We start from the raw sequence: 22,477 nt of genomic DNA on the forward strand, positions 1-22,477 counted from the left end.
CAAGTCCAGACCAATGAGGCCAACTGATTATAAACTGAAATCTTCAAAGCTGTGAGCCAGAACAACCCTTTTCTCTTTGTAAGCTGCTTTATTTCAGATATTTGTCAACATGGCAGAAAGCCGACCAGTACATTGGGAGGGCTTAGAAAACCAAGTTGTCGAGCAGTTTTCCAACTTCAACAACCCAGCCATCAAAAAGCCAGTAACTCTTCTTTGTAGTGGGTGCTTTGAGACATTTGGATAAGTGAGTTGCCCAAACTTAATTCCATAGAGTCTGAAAATTGTTCCCTTAGAACATCTGTCTAGGCACACTACACAGACACAGAATAACACCTCTGTTGATGGCTGTTGGTGGCTTCAGGAGATGAGTGTTCTGTTGTATAAAGACATCTACTCTTTTTCAGTCACAGTGTAGTTAACATAGGCATGGTCAGCACAGGGCACATTCATTGATACCTCAACAGCCACCTGCAACAGACCTCCTGACAAGTCACAGAATTCCCTCCTAGCTCCCAGGCCATAACTCCCTCAACCCAGGCTCCGGGAAGCTGACCACCAACGATTGGTATAGGCTGGCAATTACTTTCCTTCCATTTGTTAAGGCATATTTCACGTGCTTCATGTGTCCAAGGATGAAAGATGTCTTTGAAACTTGTTCTGATAGCAAATCTTAGGTCAGAAAAGAATCCCACTTTTTCCAAGCATCTGTTAAGAAGTGTCTAGTGGTGTTTTCCTTGAACTAATACCTTACGGGAGTTGACAGAGGGCACACAGGCAGAAGCATGCCCATCACAGCAGAAATCCTTGGTACAAAATGGAGCCCAATGTGCAGCTATGAAGAGTCCCATAGTCCCTTGCATACGTACTTTTAAAAACCTCTTTAAGATATATACTTCATGTCAGTCATTTACCATGAGGATTCTGTGGTGTTATTCTCATCCTTCCACTAAACCTGTGAAGCTGAGTGACTTTCTAGGATCACAGAACAACTTGGTGGCCAAACCTGGCTTCTCCCTATCTGAGCAGGCCAGGGTCTTCCTCACACTATGCGACCATCCCGAATGACCTATGGTGTGGCTTCCTGCCTTCTGTTGTCTTCTTCAGTGCTGCCCTTTAAGTCTCATGCACCATTTTTCTGTCATTTGTGAGAAGTGCCAGACTCTACCTCACCTGTGCTCCTCTGGCCATTTCCATTGACATCTCCCAAGATGCACTGACGTCCAGAATGGAGAGGGATACGTGAATCACAAGGAGAGGCAGAAGCATGGACAGTGTGTGGGAAAGCCACAGAAGGGGCAAGTTTAGAAAGTTTTAAGGATCCTCCCCTTGGAAAGGTCCAGTTGGGTCCTTAATGTCCAAGAAAGGACTCCGCTCTGTGAGGGAGGCTTGGGGTCACCTAGAGAGCTCCAGTCTGAAAACCATGTTCTACAATTATCTTGGGTTCACTGAAACAACTTTGAACTCGTTTTTGAGAGCAGTTATTTTTGAGATGTTGAGTCTAATTACCAATTTACATTTGTGTCTGTGTGTGTGGAGAGTGGGGGGGGGCGCTATAGTGCATTCCGTTCTTATATAAGGCATTAAGAGCTCTCAGAAGGTGAGTCACTTGCTTTTGTGAAATTTTTTTCTGTTGCTGCAGTGATTTTGTTTGAGAAATCTGGATAAGTGGGTGAGTTGTCCAAACTTAATTTTCATTGAAGTAAGCATGTGAGAAAAATGAGCAATAATGTTAAATACCTGATATTGTGATCCCCATCAGATAGAGAAATGGATTTCAGATTCAAGCCAATAATCAGTCTTCTCCTTTTCTCTCCCAGTTATTCCTAAATCCCCTAGTGGCTATGGTGTAGCCCAACCTCGTAGCTCTTGTTTTTGCAGTATTTAATTCATTGTTTTTATTCCTTTATCTTTTTAAATACTCACTAAACTAACATTTATTGTATGCAGCTAATATGTTTGCCACAAAGAAGAACTAAATGTCTCAGCCTGTCTGCATCTGTTTTTCCTTGGGGGAGTTGTCTTTAGGAGGGACAACTCTCAAGAAACCTGCAGGAACCCAGAGAAACCACACCCTGATTCCAAGCCTGTTTCATAATACATTTAAAGCCACAGAAGATAGAGAAGAGAAAGCACAGTTATTCAAAGTAGGAGGAAATGAATAATAGACCGATACCAGGTGGAAGTTGATAAGGGGGCACTCAGAGTTTAACTATAGCCGCTTCCCAGGTAACAGATGCCGGGAATAAAGTCAAAGGAGACTAACGCTTCACTTGTTTGGAAGCCATTACCAAGCAAGTCTCCCCGTGAGTACTGTGTACAGATCATCCATGGGATTACTACAGGATGTATTGTGGCGCTTGGCTGAATGCAAATCTATCCCAGAAAGGTGAGAGGTAAAGTGGGAGAAAAGTAGAAACTTGGAGTCAGAATACATTTGAGCCCAAATTCCAGCATTTACAATGTCCTGAGACTTCCGGTCTTTTCGAATCCCTTGTTCTGTACCTGGAGAGTGGAGATAACAATCCCTATATACAAAGAGCCCATAAGAATCGACGAGTGAATAGGTGTCAATATAATGTCCTGGCACACAGTTGACACACAGGGTGCCCGGCTGTGCTTCCTTGGTTGGGTCTACGAAGGTGGGACGGGTCAGAGAGGCTGCAAGATCAATTCTAGGAACTGCTGGCCACTGCAGAGCTCTGTTTTCAGAAGGAAGAAGAAAGGTTCATTGCCTGTCATTTAGCCTACATCTGCCAAAGAAATGCACCATGTCATACCATCCCAGGCCCACAGCAACCTAAAAGCGTCATCCTGCACATTTCTTTCATGACAAATGAGAAAACAGATGCTACAGAATGTCAAACGACTTTTCAGCTGATTGCGAACTGAGCTTCTCTCTGAACTTTTGTCTCCGGAAACCAGCTGAGTGCTCTTGCTCGCTACTTGGAAGTTGTGGACCCCTTTGAGGTGCCTACCTTCATACGCATGTGCACACCTGTTAGAAATAAAAGGAAAGAAAAAGAAAACCTTGCAGGAAGGACAGGCTTTATTTAAGATAAATATCCTAGAGGAGTCAGGCTCAACAAAAGAAGCTTCTCTTAGAGTAAGGGTCGATAAGGTGCAAAAGGGGATGAGGAAATTAAGCCCCTGCTATTCTCAGGATCAAATCTTTGAGTTTGTGGTCACTGGTTCATCTCGTGTTTGTGCAAAGTTTCCTATTCAAAAGGTTGAACACCCTTGATCTGGAGCGTTCTGTACAGTAAACAGATTTAATGGGCTTTCTAAATACGGGGCACAGAAAATGTGGGTAAGGGCTGCAGCTCACCAGACAATGCCCACTGGCTCTTCAGTACCTAAGTGTATGAGACACCATGCATAACACCTCAGGAGGTTTGTGGTCCAGCCACAGAGGTCACCCTGTGCATGATGCCGCCTGTGAGGATGGAGTTCTGCCCACAGGAGTGGAGAGTACATCCCTGCCCTGGGGACACAGGGGTGCACTTCCTGGGATAAGAACAATACTAATAATATTCATCGATCACTTTTACTTGCCAAGCCCTGTGCTAAGCCGGTTCCACATTATCTCTTGTGATTCCTAAAGTGTCACGGACAGCTGTCCCCGTTACTGTTTTATCAGGAAGGGAGGGAGGCTTGGAAGCCCCTCGGTGCTGGGTCCTACATGGTGGTGGGGCGGTGGAGGTCTGCAGGAATGAGATGCTCCACGTGACCTGCAGTGGCTTCCCAGCGCCTCACTGTGCTCCGACTTCATGTTCTCCTCTCATCCCCTCGCTCCCTCTGCTCACACCCCTCTCTCGTCATTTCTCAAACACCCCAGGTAGCTCAGCTTCGAGATCTTAGCTTGGCTGTGTGCTCTGCCTCGGCTTCCCCACTTCTCTTTTTAGACCTTTCTCACTGCGATCCTCCCTGATAGTCCTAATTAAAGGAGAACCTTTTCATTCTCTCTACTCCTCTTCCCTGTTTTGTTTTTCTCCCTCAGTCATCCCTGTCGTACAATTACATTCATGCTTAGTTGTGCTGTGGCTGTCTTCTCCCAGGAGAATGTAAACCCTACCATAGGCAAACATTATAGTCGTAATTGATTCATGCAAGAATCTTCACTGGAGGTTGGAACTGGTAGGTGAAGCTTTGGTAAGGAACTGGATAACTTCCTGTAAGATATCTGATAACTTCCTGCAAGATCCTTATTTATTATAAGAGCAAACAGCATGATTTCAGAATGGAGAATTCTGGCAGATATTGTTACTGGCCACTTCGGCTCATACACTCAGGTTTGTTTGCTTGCCACTGATCAAATCAAAGGAGGACATCTATTTGGATAAAAAGGAAAAAGGATTTATTCAAAGTTGGCTCCAAGGAGACGGAGGACCCTATCTGCCTCCCCGCCAAGTACAGATGGGCAAGGGTCTTTTGTAGTAAGGAACAGAGGGAGGGGAACACAGAGAGACAGTGCAGGTCTCTACACTCACTTGCTTTATCACTTCCAGCCCTTTTCAGCTCATCTCCACTTTCTTGTAGGAAAAAAAAAAAAAAAAAACAGGCTCCAGCCTCCTGGGCTGGCATCTGCAGAGTGTCATTTCTTGTAGGCGGAAAGGGGTGGGACTTTGCTATGTGCTCAGCACATGGGAAAGTTGTTTGTGAGTAAAGGAAAAAAAAAACCCTTAAAAGTTCCATTTTATAGTGCCCGATCCAGCACTGTCTTAATCAAGTGATCCATGTTCATCGATAGTAATTCACAAATAGTAAGATGGATTGCTATGACACGCTGCAAACGTAGAACATAGCATTGCTTCTGTGACATTTCTTCCAGAAATACCAATCTAAATACCGTTAGGAAGAAACACTTGATAAAGCAAACTGAGAGATATTCGGTAAAATAATTGGCTGTATTCATAAAAAGGTTGAGGTTATGGAAAATGAGGGACAGACTGAGAAGTGGGTCCATCTTGTAGGGAACACTAACTGAATGGTGTGCAATCTCAAATTGATTATCTCGCACAAATAATGTTATTGGGATAATTGTTAAAGTTTAAATTAGGGCCCATAAGCTAGTTAATAGCATTATAAAATGTTAAATTCCTGATTTTGACATTTGTGTTACGGTTGCATAAGAGGATTGCCTTGTTTTTAGGAGATAAGCATGAAATTTCGGGGCAATGTGGCTCAACTTTGTAATTTACTCTTCAGTGACTCAGAAACAGAGTAGTCCGATATATACATAAAAGAGAAAATAAAGCAGATGAAGCAAAATTTTAGTATTTGGGAAATCTGGGTGAAAGATACTCAGGAAATCTTTGTAATATCTTTGCAACTTTTAAGTCTGAAATTAAGTTGAAATAGAAGTTTACTGAAAAAGAACGTAAGCTCCATGAAGGCAAGGACTTTGGCTGGCTTCATTTGCTGATGCTTCTGTGACTTGGGGATGGTCCTACACACACCCTAAATCCCCATGGAATGAGTCACATTTGTGCTGGAGTTGGGGTCTTACGCGGGTCCCCAAGGCTCACTCCAGGATGGAGCTGTTGTGAGATGGTGGACCCTTGAGAGATACAGCTGGGTGTGGGTCCTTAGGTCACTGAGGTCCCGGCCCTTGATGGGGACTGCGGAACTCTAGCCTTTTCTTCTCTCCCTTTCACTGCCTGGCCCTCAGGTGATTGTTTTGCTCTACTTTGTGCCCCCACCATGATTACCATCTCACCACAGCCCCGAAGCAAAAGGCTCTTCTGATCATGAACTGGAACCTCTAAAACCATGAGACAAAATACACTTTTTTTTTTTCAGATAAATTAATCATAGCAGGTATTTTGTTATCACAATGGGAAGCCAACTCATCCAGCTGGCTTGGGTGCTGTCACCTCTGATTTAGGATTTACCAGTGCAATGATGAACCAGCTCACACCCAGCTTTACCGAGGGCTTTCTATGAAATTGTCACCTACCTTACAGATCTGGGGTCCTTGGGCTGACCCTGGTAAAGCCAGGAGGGGTGGAGAGTTCTGTGCTGACCTCCACTCGCTTGCTTAGCTCCAGTAGCTTTCCCAGGGTCACATCTATTGAAGCAATGATGATTTTGTTACTAAGGTATTCAAAGTACGAATGGCTGTGTGATTGCTGTAAGACACTGCAAAAATCAGGGGTGGCGGTGTGAACAGATCAGGGTCCAGGCCTGATGGCTGGGGTGTAGTCACAAAGATCTAGGCAAATGAAAGAGAAGCCCCAGAGCCTCTGTATTAAGACCACCACACAGAGTACACTGGGTGACTCTGTGGGATGCCACGGTGAGGCTCACACAATTGACAGAAATCACACCATTTTCAGACACGCCCTAAGGAAATGGTCTTAGTGGGCATTCTGAGAAAACGATGTTATCACTTTGTTGGCTCTTACTTTTTTTTGAGATGGGATCTTGCTGTCTTGCCCAGACTGAAGCAATTGTCTTGCTTCAGCCCCCCAAGTGCTGGGACTACAGGCCTGTGCCATGCTGCCCACCTTCACCTGGACCTTTAAATCTTGTTTTTTCTGAAGCCTGGTGTCCTGAAAGTGGTGGAAATCGGCAAGTCATTACACCAAATCAGACTCACTTGCAGAAGCTCCTGCCTGGCCAACTGGAGGCCTTCAAGATTGTTTTTCTTCCTGGCCTGGATTACATTTGTGTCATACTCACATGAGAAGTTTGTGACATTGGTGGGTCCTTCTAATTGTCATTAGAAGATGGGGCAGGAAAAAGTTATGGAGAATTAGCAATAAAAGCTTAAACAGCTCATTGCGGTTTCACTTTAGAGAATCTACATGAGACAAAAAAGGACCAAAGTAGATAACAATAAAAGGAAATCATTCTCACGTATGCTCTGTGTACTAGACTGCTCAGAAACGGTGCGAGGTAGGGTTTGGGTATGGCTGTCCCCTAGATAACATAAAAAGCCTTTGTTTTCTGCTGATTGTTTTAAACAACCCGCGCTTTCCAAAGAATGTGGAACTCTTGTCATACACAGGAAAGGGAGGCTAATTTCCCCCAAACAATGGGAGGACAGGCCAGACAGTCTTCCAATCATGTGGGAATAGACTTTGAGAAAAAGAAAATTTTCTTCACAAAAGTGTGTCTGGCTCTATGAAATCACTGAAAGTAAAAGAAAATTTTAAATGCAATGTAAGCTGGGTGTGGTGGCACACACACACCTGTAATATTTGCACTCTGGGAGGCAGAGGCAGGGAGATTGCAAATTAGAGCCCGGTCTGGGCAACTTAGACCCTGTCGCAAAACAATCATTTTTTTTTTAAAGCTCTGGGGATGTAGCTCAGTGTAAAAGCCCCTGGTTCAATTCCCAGTACTGCAAACACCCCACAGAAGCAAAAATCTAGCCTAATTCTAGGTGTTAACAATTGGCCACACCATCTTACTTTGCTGGGTGCTGATATCGGCTGCTGGTCTCCAGAGCTCTTCCAGGGTAACAGCCCCTAGTGCTTATTGCTCTATCTTTCTAGATGACTTTCTTTTCATACTACTCAGGAGAAGAATCTTGAGTAGATTTACAGGACTTTCAGAGCCCAAACTATTACAGGCAGATAGAAATGAATATACAGTCAGAGAGGAACTGGACTCTCAAACAAATCAGCACAAAGAATAAAGACATTAAAGGTCCCAAGTTCAATCCCCGATACAAAAAAAAAAAAAAAAACCCAGAATAAAGACACCAGAATTGTAGCTGGAGTCACATCTAAAAAAGTCCAGGCCTCAAGATAAAGATGCAACGGTCAGACCTACGTTCCTCCCTAAGGAAGAAGCAGTAATTGGAATTATATTATAATTAGCACCACCTGGTCCAGGAAGTCCAGCTGGGCATCAGTCACCCAGAGCATCCGGACCCATGCCTTCCCCAAAATGCCTTTGTTCTTTCCATGTACCCTTACTATGTGACCTGTTTCCCTACTGGATGAAATAGCTAAGCACCTATACTTGTAATCCACTAGGTTGGTGGCAGTTCGACCCATGTTGTACCCACATTGTGACTTTGCTGTATAAATTACCCCTGACAAAGAACCTCGCTGGTAGCCTCCCCCCAGAACCTCTCCTGTCACTCAGGAGCTACCTCTCTCAACAAACCTTTAGTCTTAACCTCTAATTTACTTTGGAATTCGTCCTTTGATTTCAGAGCATGTGAACTGACATGTAACAGGGTGGGAATTACATGTCTCCTATATCATTTTGGAGGTCTCACCAAGATAACTAGAAGGAGGTAAGAGTTTTCCTTTGTTTCATTAAAGCAGAAAGTAAGAAGACAAGCCTTTGACCCCCCAAAAATCTTCCCAACCTTAGGAAACTCTCCTCTTGACACCTCCTTCCTCAGGAAGAGGTGGCTCTGTGTCCTCTCCAGTGATAAGAGAAGTGGCCCAAGCAGTCCATCTCTGGACATTTCCTCCCTTGAGGGTGCAGCACCCTGTCCTGTAATAAAATTCACAGCTAAAGACGGTACTCTTATAACATCCTGACATCCTGGGAACATAAGACTATTTATCTTCAAGGCTAAGATAAGACACAGGAATGGCTGCTTTTGTTTCTCATTTCTATAACTCGCTTCGTGGCAAAGATTACATATAAAGGAGTCCTTTTCCTCTGTGCACTCACTCAGTCTTTAGACACAAGTCCAACAGAGTAACCAGGCGTCAAATACAATCCTCCTGTTTCAGTCCTGGAATCCAGCAGCCACAGAGAAAGGCAATGCCTTGGACAAAACACTGCTGTTGTAAATTGCACTGTTTCATAGGTGAGGGGCGAGATAGAAGAGTGACTCTGTGCATGGCACAAGAACTAAGTCCTAACCATTTCAAGAAGAGAAAGAGAATCAAGACCAAAAGCTTTCCCAGCCTGGGTCTCTAATCCTTAGCAAAACATGTCTCCAAACATTTGACAGGTCTTCCCCCACCGTCTGGAATACATATTTAGCTCCAAAGAATGCCATATAGTCTCTTTCTAAACCCAAACCTGGCCTGAGCACCCTCCCAGGAAATACTTAAAATTACCTTTTAACAGTCTGTCCCTTTAGGGGGAACAGTTACATGTGGCAATCAGAACAGCAGTTTTGACCATCAGCTGTAGGTATCAAACAACTGTGGCTATCAGTACAACAAAAAGCCTGTATAGCGAATAAGATAAACCATCAACATAGGGTCCTTCTTAAAAACAGTCTTTGCTTTCCACATATGTAAAAGGTTTTTTTTCTTCTGACTCGTATTATGAGATCTCTGTTAATTGATGACCTATTAGAAAAGTTCTGACTAGTCTATTTATAGTTACAAACCTAAAAAACTGTAAAAGCGTCATCATAGTTCAAGTTGGCAAATACATCTGAGTTTAAAATAATTATTTTGCTGGGTGTGGTATTGCACATCTGTAATCCCAGCACTCAGGAAGCTGAGGCAGGAGAACACCATGAATTCGAGGCCAGCCTGAGATACATAGTGAGTTCAAGGCCAGCTGGAACTACATAGCAAGACCCTGTCTCCAAAAATAGTGACAAAGAAAAATTATTTTATGTGTTTATGTGTTTGTCCATCAGTCCGTTTGATATGTTAATAACTGATTGAAGCACCTGCAGCTGCTTCATTAAAACATTTTTTTTTTTTAGTTCAACAATTTTCTTTCTTTTTCTTTGGTTCTTTTTGAGATTTACATGGAAAACCACTTATGTAGGTTTCAGGGTAGTAGCCAAACTCATTTAAAACATTACCAGATAAAGACTGATGGGCTCAAGGCTTACATAAAATTCAAAGTCTTAAAGTGATAACATAAAAATTTTGTATGTTTCTCTGTTAATTTTTAAGTATATATTATCCTTTGAAAGTTCTCTTAAGGTGGCTTATAGTTAAGTAAGCACATTATCTAACTAAAAAGTTATCCTATACTAAGATAAATATTTAAATGTATTTCAGAGATAATGACAAAACCTAATGGTTCCAATATAATAATTACATCATGATCATTAGGCTAAAAGGTTACGTTACCTTTTATTTCAAGTTTTCTATGTAAAACCTTATAAATGTTATCTGTTAACATTCTGCAGAGACCTAACTTCTAAGTCAACCATGCTAATAAAAAATGAACAGCTCTCTGATCACACTAGATATACCAAGGTGCTTGATATCTAGATGTAATAGTTAAACCTACTTCTCCTACTACAATACTGGTACAAGTCGTCTCCTGGGTATTCAACAACTGAGGTTTGGAGGCCAGAGCTAAAAAGATAACTGAGCTAAGATAGCCAATATTTTGCCCCTGGCCCTCCAAAATCAACAAAGACCTAGGACATGAGGGGACTTTTTCTACAAGATCCTACACTTTTGATGAGTCTCCCAACCTCCTGAGTAGGGAGATCGTTAGACCCCAGAGGATGAGAATCAACCAATATATAGAGTGCTTAAAAAGAGGGCCACAAAAAAAGTCTCTGCTTCCACAGGAAGCCACATGGTTATGACCCATCCTGGCTGATGAAACTGATAAGGGAGCTGAGAGGCTCCATACATGGTTCCAAAAATAACCCCTGAAGGGCCTTAAGTGACACTGACAGATAGTATGCGGTTAATTTTGTTTAACACAGATCTCACTTTAACTTGGCCTTAAACACCCAACAAAAAAGTATAACTGAAAAATAACACCATAGTAATAAAGGCTAGATATAACAAGAAGGCTCCAATCACTGAACCCTGCTGTCAGTTTCCATCTACACCTGTAGCTGACTGTTTTTATGGTTCAATGAGTCTAAAAAGCTACAGCAGAAACTATAAAAGCTCAGCATCTTTAAATTCATTGGCTGAAATTGTACTTCAAAACCATCAAACTCTCCATCTTCTTATAGGTAAAACTGGAGGGACTCGTGACAAAGAACGAGCAAACTTATAGCTAACCTTACTTAGTAGACAAGTCTAAGAGCTAGCTTGTTACAATCACTATTCCAGTCACTTAAGAGCAGTGTCTAGATGTGACTCCTTTCTCCAAACTGTCTTTCCATTCTAATACTCATGCTTTGGTTGTATGTGGTTCAGTCTCTTTAAAAAGTTGATTATTCTCACCTAGAAGGTACCAAACTCCAAATGATTGTACAGATAAAACTAATGACAAATGTGCCAAAACTTCTTTTACTGGGATCCACTTGATCAGCTTATAAAAAGAGTTCATAACTGTTAAACTGCACCATGACTTCTACCCAAGTCCCCTTAGAAAAGACCCCTGACTGTGGTCTCCCCTACACTGACCCTTCTCAGCTCAAAGCAGCAAGATTGAAATTTTGCCCATTCTCCCCTAAATGCAGTTAAGGACAGCCCTTCAGAGGCAAAAGTATTATAGGAAGCTAAGTTAGACAGAAATTAATACACAGTGAGAGGGACTGGGCTCTCAAGGAAGTCAGTGGAAAAATAAAGACATCAGAATTGTGGCTGGAGGTGCATCTGAAGAAGACCAGGTCTCAAGATAAAGATGCAGTGGCCAGACCTATATGCTTCCCTAAACGATAAGCAATAACTTGAAACTATAATTAGCACCACCTGGTCCAAGAAGTCCAGATAGGCATCAGTCACCTAGGCGACCGGAGCATCCGACCCATCCCTTCCCCAAAATGCCTTTGTCCTTTCCATGTACCCTTAGTACGGACCTGCTTTCCTAATGGATCAGTATTGTATTAGCTGAGCAACTGTACTTATAATTCTATAATTTGACCCACATTGTGACTCTGCTGAAAAAGGCCCTTAGTGGCAACCCACTCAGGACCCCTCTTGTCTCTCAGAAACGATCTCTCAATAAACTTCTCTTACTCTTTTTTATTTTCAAGGCAGGGTCCTGCTATGCAGTTCAGGCTGGCCTTGAACTCATGGCAATTTCTCCTGTCTCATCCCTCCATATGCTGGGATTACAGGTGTGTGCCTCCACGCCCAGCTAAACCTTTCCTCTTAACCCTGTTGTCTCTTAAAATTCATTCTTCCATGGCAGGGGATAGAAAGCACATCTGACATGTAGCAGATTGGGAGCTATATTTCTCCTGTATCAATACTACCTCAGAAATAAATCAGGAGCAAGTCTATCAGAACACCAATGCAAGTCTATTTTAACTGGGCCTGTTTTAACGAACACAGGGCAGCACCCTCCCAAACCAATTTGAGAAGTGGCTGGGGAGTGCTGCTCATGTAGCAGCTGCAGGCCTGTGATTGGTCCAAGTGCAGGCCCGTAATTGGTGCAGGGCCAGAGGACAGCCTCACTGTCATGGCCAAAAATAACTGAGGGGTGGAGATTCCCCGAAACCAGGGAATCCTCTAGTTAGCTGAGGGGGCTGCAGATGTTAACAAAGGGCTCAGATCCCTCCCTCCCTGGTCTTAGACACACCATGGTGCTCCTCCCCTCTTCGAAAAGGCAAAAGTAGTGTCTGAAGTAAAGGAGGAAAGTGGCCTCTAAGTATCCAGGGAGCGCACCAAAGCAAGCCATCTTGGTCCCCTGGGGGTGGCGAGGGGGAGGGGCAGCTTCACTCTCCACAGGTGGGTTTCAGGTAGGAGAGTCAGGGGCTTCTCCTCTGCCTCAGGACCATCATAAGGAGTCACAAAAACATCACTGAACACAGAAAAGAGAAAACATTAGACTCATGCTGTGTAGAATGAAAAAGGAATATAGAAAATCAAGTTTGAGAAATACATCAAGAAAATGGTGATACTACAGAGGTAACTGAGCTAGATAAGGATTACAAACTCAAAGCCAGCCAGGTGACATACATGAATGACACAGGCTGGAAAACACACAGAAGGGGGTCCAGTGATGTGAGCGCACACATCTCAGGCAGAGTGGTGTCCCTTTCTTGGCGGTTTGTGCTCAGCAGCCGACTTCACCATGTGAAAAGGAGGACTGATCCCCTGGGTCTCCACGTTTTCCAGAGAAGCCTGAAATGTAGACTGGAAAGCTAGATTTTACATGAAATCCAATTTGCACACGTTTCCTACCAGTATTTTTCAATTAAAGCAAAAATACGTCAAGCAGGTTCATTCCACACATCTGGATGACCTTCCTGAGGGCTTCCAGCTGTGACCTCTGGATTGTAAAGGCAGCACGTTGTTGCTCAACAAGAGAGGCCAGAGATGATTTTAATGTCAGCAGTCTGCACGTGGAGCCTACATACTTTCTTGCCCTGGAAACTCCAGCCCACCACTTAGTAGGGACGTCTCTCTCTGCCCGTTTCTGGCCAAGAAACAGCTGGAACCCCTAGCCCCTTTATTTGTAGTACTGAGGGTTGAATGCAGGGGCAAAGAGCTGCTAGGCAAACATCATACCACCAAGTTATACCCCCTACCCTCTTTAAAGAATTTCAGACAGGCTGTCACTAGGCTGCTCAGGCTGGGCTTGAGCTTGCAATCCCAAGTGGCTGGGATTACATGCGTGAGACGGAAAAACTCCAGCAACCAGGGTGACCTTTACTTCTCCATAAACATTGTTACGGCAATAGCAGCCTCTTCCAGCTGGTCAGCACCCCTGTGCAATTACCAGCGGTGTCCTTGCTATTTTTCCTGATTAATTTCCCGTACACTCATATCTATGACTGTTCCAAGTCGAATCATACCAATAAATGGCCCCACCAAGAGTAGTGCATGATCTAGGGGGAACTAAAAGCTAGGGAACTTTGAACAGCCTTTGGATTTATTATCAAGAACTTGCTTTGTGGCACCAAAGGCGAACACAAATTAAGAAGCATACCTAATTATGGTAAAGTCACACTGAGAAACATGTTCAGAACTGCAAGATGAAGGTAAACATTTAAGTGGGATCCAAAAGTCTCTCTCCTCCCTGATTAACTAGGCAGGTAATGATGTCTGATAATAGCACGGAGAAACCTATGATTATCTGGCAGTAAAATGACTACTAACTGATGGACTGGGCTAATGAGGGACTGGCCAGGGAATCTTACACCTGGCCTGGCAGACAGTGCACATGAAATATAATACTATTGAAAGAATGCAATCCCAGCACTCAGGAGGCTGAGGCAGAAGGATTGCTGTGAGTTCACGGCCAGCAGGGGCTACATAGTGAGTTCAAGACCACCTGGTGAACTACACAGCAAGATATTATCTCAAAAAACCAGACCAACCGAACCAAGACAAAAGAATGAGTCAACAGAGAAGGGTGGATTTTAAATTTGTAGTGAGGCAAGGACTTGTTTTAGCTTTTGCAGTTTAGGTATAATGTTTTGTAGTATAATTATAATGGAGCCTCAATTAAAATATTCTATGTAATAGTTTCTGTCTACAGACTTTCTTCGCAGAGAATCATAGTTATTGATAGCTAACCTTTGTCATATCTTTAACCTATTTAAATAGAAAGCTTGCTTGCAATCAACAAATTTTCTTTGGATTTGTCAAACTAGTATGTGTAAAAGTCACCTGAAGGACTTGTTTAAAAATGTCACATTCGGGGCCAGGGATTTAGCTCAGCGGTTTGGCGGCCTGCCTTGTAAGCGCAAGGACCCAAGTTCAATCCCCGATACAAAAAAAAAAAAAAAAAAAAAAAAAACAGTCACATCTGGAAGCCAGCCGTGATAGCACTCTCCTGTCATCCCTGCAGGCAGGAGGATTGCTGTGAGTTTGAGGCCAGCTTGGACTACATGGTGAGTTCAGGGCCAGCCTGATCTACATTGGGAAAACCTGTCTAAATAAATAAGTCACTTCTGTAGAAATTTGGACCTGGCAGAGCCTGAGAAGAGGGAGAGGAATCTGTATTTAGTAAGCACCCCAGGAGCTCCTCAGGCTGTGGAGGTACAGGGTTTGAAAAGAGGCCAGGGGTCAAAAGCTCTGTCCCAGTGGCACTGTCTGATATGACTGCTTTTAATTCTCAGTAGTTTCCCCAGCTCCTCTCCTTGACAGTTAATTGAACATTAACTATGCAAGAGCTATGAAGTCAGATTATAGTGGGCAGAGCACCCATCTGATTATTTTTTTACCTCCAATCACCTCTCCCTACACCTCAGACCACTTCACTTCTTTATTTCATGAATGTGCCTAACTCCTGTCCTCCTGGAGGCGGATCTGAAACTTGGGTCTCCTGTCTCAAGTTTGACCACCTCATCAATAAACTCTCCTTAGCAAGTCTCATCTTTTCAGTGACTGGTGAATGGTGACACTGCCATCACTATTGTGAAAACCCTTTGATTACAGCGCACACTATATATCTATCTGTTCATTCAGCTCCTCATATAACACATGGACTTTTGTCACCTTTTAAATCCCTACATTTCCTCACTTCAAGTGTCTACAAGTATATTTTGGTGATGCACAGGTTATATGTTTATGGATGTATACATGTATTTCTTTACAGATTTTGACACTTTTGTATGTTATAGATGGATTATACTAAGCAGCAATATAGATCATAAGTTCCTAAATTACAACATGCATCTAGGTTTCCTTGAAAAGGTAGGTCACCTCTTTATAGGTCCATCCTGTGATGTGAGTTTGCCTTTCCAACCAGCCTGGTACTGCAGCCTCTGGCCCCTGACTTGACCAGCCAGGGTCTAGGTCTAGCTTGGAAGTATGGAGACAAGCAATCCTGGGTCAGATCTATTTCTGCCCTCCATGTTTCCTTGGGCAAGTGCACTAACTTCTCTAAGCCTCAGTTCTGACACCTTTACAATGAATACAGTACATTTGTCTCACTGGGACTGTCACCGGACAGGGTCCCAGGAGATTCCTGCACCTGCCCCACACATAGGATTCAGTTGCAGGTTCACTGACTCCCATCTGAGAAAGGAATTTTCAAGACACATCAGTAAGAGGTATAAAGGGATTTATTAGGCAGAAATTTAAAGTACGCACTCAAAGAAAAAGTGCAGTCCATGGAGAGAGAGAAAGAGCAATACCTTACGATCCAGAGCTGGGTTAGTATGGGACTTGGAGTGTCTTCAAACTGGGTGATCTAGGATGTGTTCCAGCTGTCGTTAGTCAGCCATCTGGAGGCAATGTCAGAATGCAAAGCAATTACCTGTGTCTGAGGTTGAAGTCTGATGCCCACTAACACTGCTGCTTCCTTGAGGGTGAGGTGTGGGGGGGGGAAGCACAATTTACAGTGAGAAGCACAGGCCCAGAGCCCAATTTACAGGCTTACTGTAACCCTTAGGGACTTTTTGAGTGAGTTTCCCAGAGGGAGAAAGGACTCGAGTAACTTTTGTGTCCTGAAACTGCAGTTTTGAGTTTTTGTGTTTTTGGTACCGGAGATGGAATTTAGCACCTTGCACTTATGAGGCAGGTGGCAGCATCACTGAGCTAAACCCCCTGCAATTTTTCTTAAAAGTACCATTTTTCCGTTTCCTTTCCACCTAGCCTGATCTCTTCTATCCCTCCTCCTGTCATATTAATGCAGAAAGACCATGTCTACATACTGTCTAGTAAGCATCTTACCATGTCCGTGGCCTGATGTGTACACCACAGCCTCGCTGTCCAACTAAAAGTTCCCAAAAGAAGACCCAGGCTTGATTTAATTGGATGGAAAGGCACCTGGACCACAGCCCCAGGAGGAGGATGACACGGCGGGGCAGGATGACCATCAGGTTAGGAATAAGGAGGCTTGGAATTTGTTCCTACAAGAAAGGGAAAGGGGAAAAATAAGAAAAAAAATCAGAAAATAAACTATAGGTGCAAAGTGAGGACAGGGCAGGGCTGGGATTCAGCTGGGAGAGATTCTAACAATTGCCTCCACAGCTTCCTATGGGGTAGAAGACCTGTTTACGGTGGGTCTGGCCGGTGGTCTTGGTGAGGAACGAAACCTAACACACTGCCTGAGAGTCCGGGTTGCTTCACATTCTTTCTAGCTCCTGGCAATGCCACCATCTTTCTTCTTATCTAATAGTTGCTACAGAACTGGGGCAGCAGGAACCTTGGTTTCAGACTGAGAAAACCAGAAATTATGCTTGAATGATGGACACTTGCCACATTCAGGAAACCAAAAGGCCGGATACTTGCACTTGCACGTACTGTCACGTCCCGTGCGATACTGAGGTACACTGAAAGGGATTCATCGTTTTCCTGAAATTCGGATCTAACTGGGGGCTCCGTGGGGCAGGCTTGGGGAACGACTGCAATTAATGGTGCAGATGCCTGCTGCCCACGTTTGGGGAATGAGCGGAAGAAGGTGAGATCTTTTATGGGGATCCCTCGGATGTTTCCGCTGGGGAAGGGCCTGGAGCTCATCCCCACAGGCTGGTGGTGACTGTGCTGATTACTGACTGTGTAGATCTCACCCTGGGCTCTGTCTCTCTTAGCTGACTCGAGCTCCCCTGATGGGACCCAGAGAAGCAGCCAACAGACTCCCAGTTTGGGCTGCCTGGGGCTCCTAACTCCCAGTCTCTATCCCTCCTTCCCCTCTTGTCTGTCTGGCTGTGACCTGCCAAATAATTCCATTTTTCATGTCACTTCTTGCCGGTGCTCTTGATCTAATTTTTTGGAACAAGAAAGTAAAATCAAATGATGGTAAAGGACATCCCTTGTGCAAACTGCAGCCGTGGGGAGAGCACACTGCACTGGCCTGCGGGGGACCAGCTCTGATTATAGCCACATCTGTACCTATTCTGTAAATGACAATGACAGCATCTTCACTTCCTGCTTCCCAGAATCACTGAGGAAGTCACAGGAAGCTGTCCCATTATCAGCTGTGAATTTAGATATATGCACTGTAAACACTTAGGCAATATGATCAAAATATACAGTAAATGTTTAAGTAAAAGTTATCACAGTGAAAGACACAGGGCCAGTAATGTTCTTCAAAATCTTCCCCCTTGCTTCGAACACACGTATCCCATCATCTTTGCACTTTCTGAAGCAGCTCTGGAGTCCTCTTTCCTGAGTGTCTTTGTAAAAAGTAATAAAAATACAGTGAATGCTGCTGCCAAGTGCCACCCAACAGAAAGGCAGGCTCGTAAAGACAGGACAATGCGTGCTCACCACCTTGTTCACTAGATCTGGCCCTGTGTGACTTCAATGTCTCCAAAGTCAAAATGGCCATGTGAGGAAAACACTTTGAATCCATTCAGGACACCAAGGCAGCCATAACAGTACCAGAGACACTTCAGAAAGTGGCAAGAGGGACAGGATAAGTGTGCTGGAAGTGAGAAATTTACTTTTCAAAATAAATTTAAAATTCTCCCCTCAAGTCTCTCCCTATGTGCAAAAGCTTTGTTTCCATTTTTTCCTTCTGTTTTCACTTCTTTTCTTGTCCCTTCCTTCCTTCCTCCCTCCCCCTGTTCCCCTTCCCATTTGAACACTTTCTTCCCATTTCCCAACATCGATTATACACTTCAGTCCTTATTTCCATTTTCAGTTTCTCACACTAGAGAAACAACTCGGTATTTAAATATGTGTGTCTGATTTATCCCACTTAAGAGTATGGTCTCCACGCCTGTAATCCCAGCACTTGGGAGGCTGAGGCAGGAGGATTGCTGTGAGTTCGAGACCAGCCTGGGCTACATAGTGAGTTCCAGGTCAGTCTCAACTACACAATGAGACCCTGTCTCAAAAAGAGTATGGTCTCAAGGTCCATCCATTTAGCTATAAATGTCTGAGGTTCATCAAGAAGGAGTGGACTGAAGAGGATTAATGGCAATGTGTCTTTTACTTTGATACTTTTTAAATGTAAACGTTTACCATACATTGATCATCCCTTGTATCTGCCATCTGGTCATGTTCACAATAGAAGCAGTCGTTTAAATGTGTCAGACTTAGCGTGTTTGCCTAGAAGAACCAAAACGCCTATGAAATGTTGCCCTGTATCAGATCTTTCTATGACTCAAGGTTGCACTGGAATTGTCTGCCCTTTAAATCCCATGGGCTGCGGGTAATTTAGATAATAGCCACAGCCACTTTGGTACAAAATATCTTTGGTTCATGTGTTTTTTATTTTGTTTTTAACTTTTTTCAGTAAACAGTTTTGTTAAATGATTTAAAAATTCATTTGGTTGTGAGCCGGTGAAGGGCTTCTCTTGAAATGCCAATAATTTATACTGATGATGAGCGAAAGGAAGACTAAGATATTGCTGGTCCTTAGCTGTGACACTGATAGGTAAAATTTACAGCATAATGAATTTGAGTAGTGCCTGTAATCTACAACTTGATCAAATCCATTCAATATTTTATAAGAAGAGAGCAAAACCATTTCATTGAGTCCTCTAGTTGGCTGAGATGGGTCTCAAAACTTTAATAAAAATGAGATTACCTTGTGGCCATGGAACTTTTCAAGTTGACCAGTTTGATTCAGAAAAAGACAGCAGCTCACGTGAACACACAGCCCCAAATATATCCTTCTACAACATGGCTGTGTGCTAAAAATGGCAGCCATTCAATACTAGTGTTTGTCTCTGGCATAGCTCCTGGAAATGAAATCCCAACAAATTTCCCTGTAGTGCGAAGGGCTGAGTCTAATACAATGATGGCCATTCCTGGGGCACCTGCTACGCACCTGGTTTCCTGTGTGTTCTGCTAATGCAATCAAGAACTCCTGAGGTTATTTTTAGGATTGGATTTCCCATGGGGCAAATTAGGCACCAATAAAGTGTGCAATAGTAGTAAGACAGAGCTGTGGAAACAACTGAGTTCTCTTCTTTTTTAATAAATGGGATCCTTAAGAAAAATGATTACTAAGCCAGGGATTTGGCTCAGTAGTTGCCTGCCCCGCAAGCGTAAAGGGCCCAAGTTTGATCCCTGGTACCAAAGAAAGAGAGAGAGAGAGAGAGAGAGAGAGAGAGAGAGAGAGGCAGGTTTGCTAAAACTGGCTGGGAAAGGAGACGGAATACGATACTGGAACACATGCACTGAACAGTTCCCAAAGCCCTGAATGTGGACTTTTCGCAAGAACTCGAGCAGGTTTTCTGTAGGCTGGCCTAGACCTGACCTCTGCCTGAGGCATGGGTGATATAAAAAGGACATCCACATTGAGTTTTGCCACCATGCTCTCTCACATGGTGGCCTGCCCTCATGCCGTATGGTGTACTTCTTTCGATGAGTTTACTGGGAGTGGAACTCAGCTACATGAGGTGAGTCCCTGAGGGCATGGCTTTGAAGGATGAATCTTGCTGCTGGCACCCTCCTAAGAGACTTTCTCTTCCTGGCTCCAGCTGCTGCGAGGTGAGCGGCTTCCCTCTGCTATGCCTTTCTGCCACGATGGTTCTACCTTGAAGCCAACCGGCCATGAACTGATCATGATCTTGATCCTGAAGCCTTCCAATTTCTTTCAGTTCAAAGTGCTCAGAATGCTAATAGGTCACCTTTCGGGTATTAGTTCTGAGCCTCAACACCAGGTTATTGGACGCTGTATTCCAAGTCAGAGAGCTTTAATGAGTAGACAAGGGGAGATGTTGAAGGACTAGGACAGAGCACGGTCACATTTGATGGCTTGCTGGAGCCGTGGGCTTGATACCATTGTGGAAGCTGCATTCCAGAAAGTCAGACTGTCACAGAGTGACCGCAGGGGCAAGATCAAAGCAAGGGAGGTTGCAGAGGGCCTGAGCAGGGACGGAAACCAAGATGGACTTAACAGGAAGTCATAATAGGTAAAACTGGCATTTAGCAACTGGGTGGAGGGGTAGGAGGGGAAATGAGTCAATGAATCATTAGGTAGATACACTAGATTGTATCGAGATGCTTCAGTGACTTTCAGGACTGCAGAACAAAAGTCTGTTAGTACAGCTGAGTTTAAATTGCCCTGTGTTCTGTAGGTGCGCCTCTCACAGGCTATATTTCCTTTCTTGATGTGTGAATACAAAATGTGAATGACTCACATCCCTAAACCCTACCTTATATTCTCTTGCCCAGGTGTAAAGAGGGAGTTGTTCCTGGACAAGGCAGATAAAGGGTGTGTTAGTCACCTTCCTGTCACTGGGACATAGCAACCAACACCCACAACTTAAAGGAGGAGAGGTTTAATTTAGCCCTCACTTTCAAGGAATTCAGCCCAGAGTCAGATGGCTACAAAGCAGGGACATCGGGCAGAGCAAGGGTGGTTAGCTGAGACAGCCAGGAAGCACAGTGGAACATCACAGGAAAGTTGTGTATGTCAACTGTGAGGGATCAGACATCGACCTCAAGGTCACACCTCCGCCATCCACCCTGACACACTCAGCAGTGTGCTCCACCAATCCCCCGGTGGATGGCGACTCAAGTTAACATCCACCCTGACAGCATGAGGGAAAGGGGTACTTTGGTGTTTCCTTACTTCAGAGAGGCACTTGCCTGGTCTGTTACCATTGACACATGCTATTAAACAGCAAACTGGACATCAGCATTAGACGTGACACTAGAGTTCATGGGACTAGTGTGTAACAGCTATTCTATATCTAGGCCACTGAATCAAAAATTGAAATCAACCGGGAGGTGGGACATAGCACACATCTTGTAGGGAAATATCCTGAGGACCTTTCAAAGCAAGAGATGTTGTTACACCCTAAGCCACTTACTCTGGAACCTTGGCTAATTCTCATAATATGTAAGGTTATAATCTATTGAGTACTCGGTATGTTCACAAAATCTCTTCATATCAATGTATATCTTTATCAATTGATACAGCAATGCCAGTTGTTTTCATACTCAGAATAAAGATCAGAAAGCTGGGCCCAAAGAGGTGAAGTTAAGCAGTGTGATACTGTGAAATGCATATTTGGTATTGACCCAATTTTCTGACATCCTAAAATTCTTGGAATGTCGAAAGTGACAAGTATCCTTCTGTGCACTAAGAGGGCTGGTGGTGGGCAGCTCTGGGTAGCTTCAGAAAGGGTAGACCAAAGCATGACCACAGGAATGGAACTTTCCTGGGAAGGGGAGGTGACTTAACCGGTCGTGCCTACATAATGAAGCTTCCACAAAACCCCAGAAAGACCATGTCCAGACGTCTTCCAGAAGCTGAACACGTGGAGGGTCCCAGAGGTGGCTCAGAGGGGGATAAGAATTCCACACCCTTCCCACGTGTCTCATCCTAGTCATCTCTTTATCTGGTATCTATCAGTATCTTTTATGCCATCCTTTGTAATAAACCAGTAGGTGTAAGTGTTTCCTTTGTTCCGTGAGCCATACTAGAAAATTAATAAAATTTAAGGAGGGGTCATAGAGCCCCAAATTACACCAGACTGGTCAGAAGCAGAGCACAACCTGTGCTCACAAGTCTTACCCAAAGCAGAGGAGCGGCCTTGGGCACTGAGTCCTCGGCCTGGGGGATCTGATGCTCGCCCCAGGTAGACAGAATCAGAGTTGGATGGCATCAGAGGGTGTCCAGCTGGTGTGAGCTGTACAATGAATGAATGGCTGCTTGGTGTGTGAAGAAAGAGCCCACATAGGCCATGGATTCAGCTCAGTGGTATCGCACCTGCCTTGCAAGTGCAAGGTCTTGAGTTTGATCCCCAGTACAAAAAAAAAAAAAAAAAAAAAAAAAAAAAAAAAAAAAAAAAAAAAAAAAAAAAAAAAAAAAA

The 22,477-nt window shown here is 43.9% G+C and overlaps 1 long non-coding RNA gene across 1 annotated transcript in view; it reads right to left on the reverse strand.

The window, feature by feature from the left end:
- The window catches only part of LOC104857383, a 34,071-nt gene that overhangs the window by 4,609 nt on the left and 6,985 nt on the right, over nt 1–22,477 (reverse strand). The window contains exons 2-3 of the long non-coding RNA XR_778838.2: nt 16,431–16,609; nt 15,893–15,982 (exon numbers count right to left, since the gene is read on the reverse strand). This is a non-coding gene — a long non-coding RNA (uncharacterized LOC104857383). The remainder of the gene's footprint in view (nt 1–15,892; nt 15,983–16,430; nt 16,610–22,477) is intronic.

The sequence above is a fragment of the Fukomys damarensis genome, unplaced genomic scaffold, assembly GCF_012274545.1.
Source record: "Fukomys damarensis isolate Sample0158 unplaced genomic scaffold, DMR_v1.0_HiC HiC_scaffold_37, whole genome shotgun sequence".
Classification (NCBI taxonomy): Eukaryota; Metazoa; Chordata; class Mammalia; order Rodentia; family Bathyergidae; genus Fukomys; species Fukomys damarensis.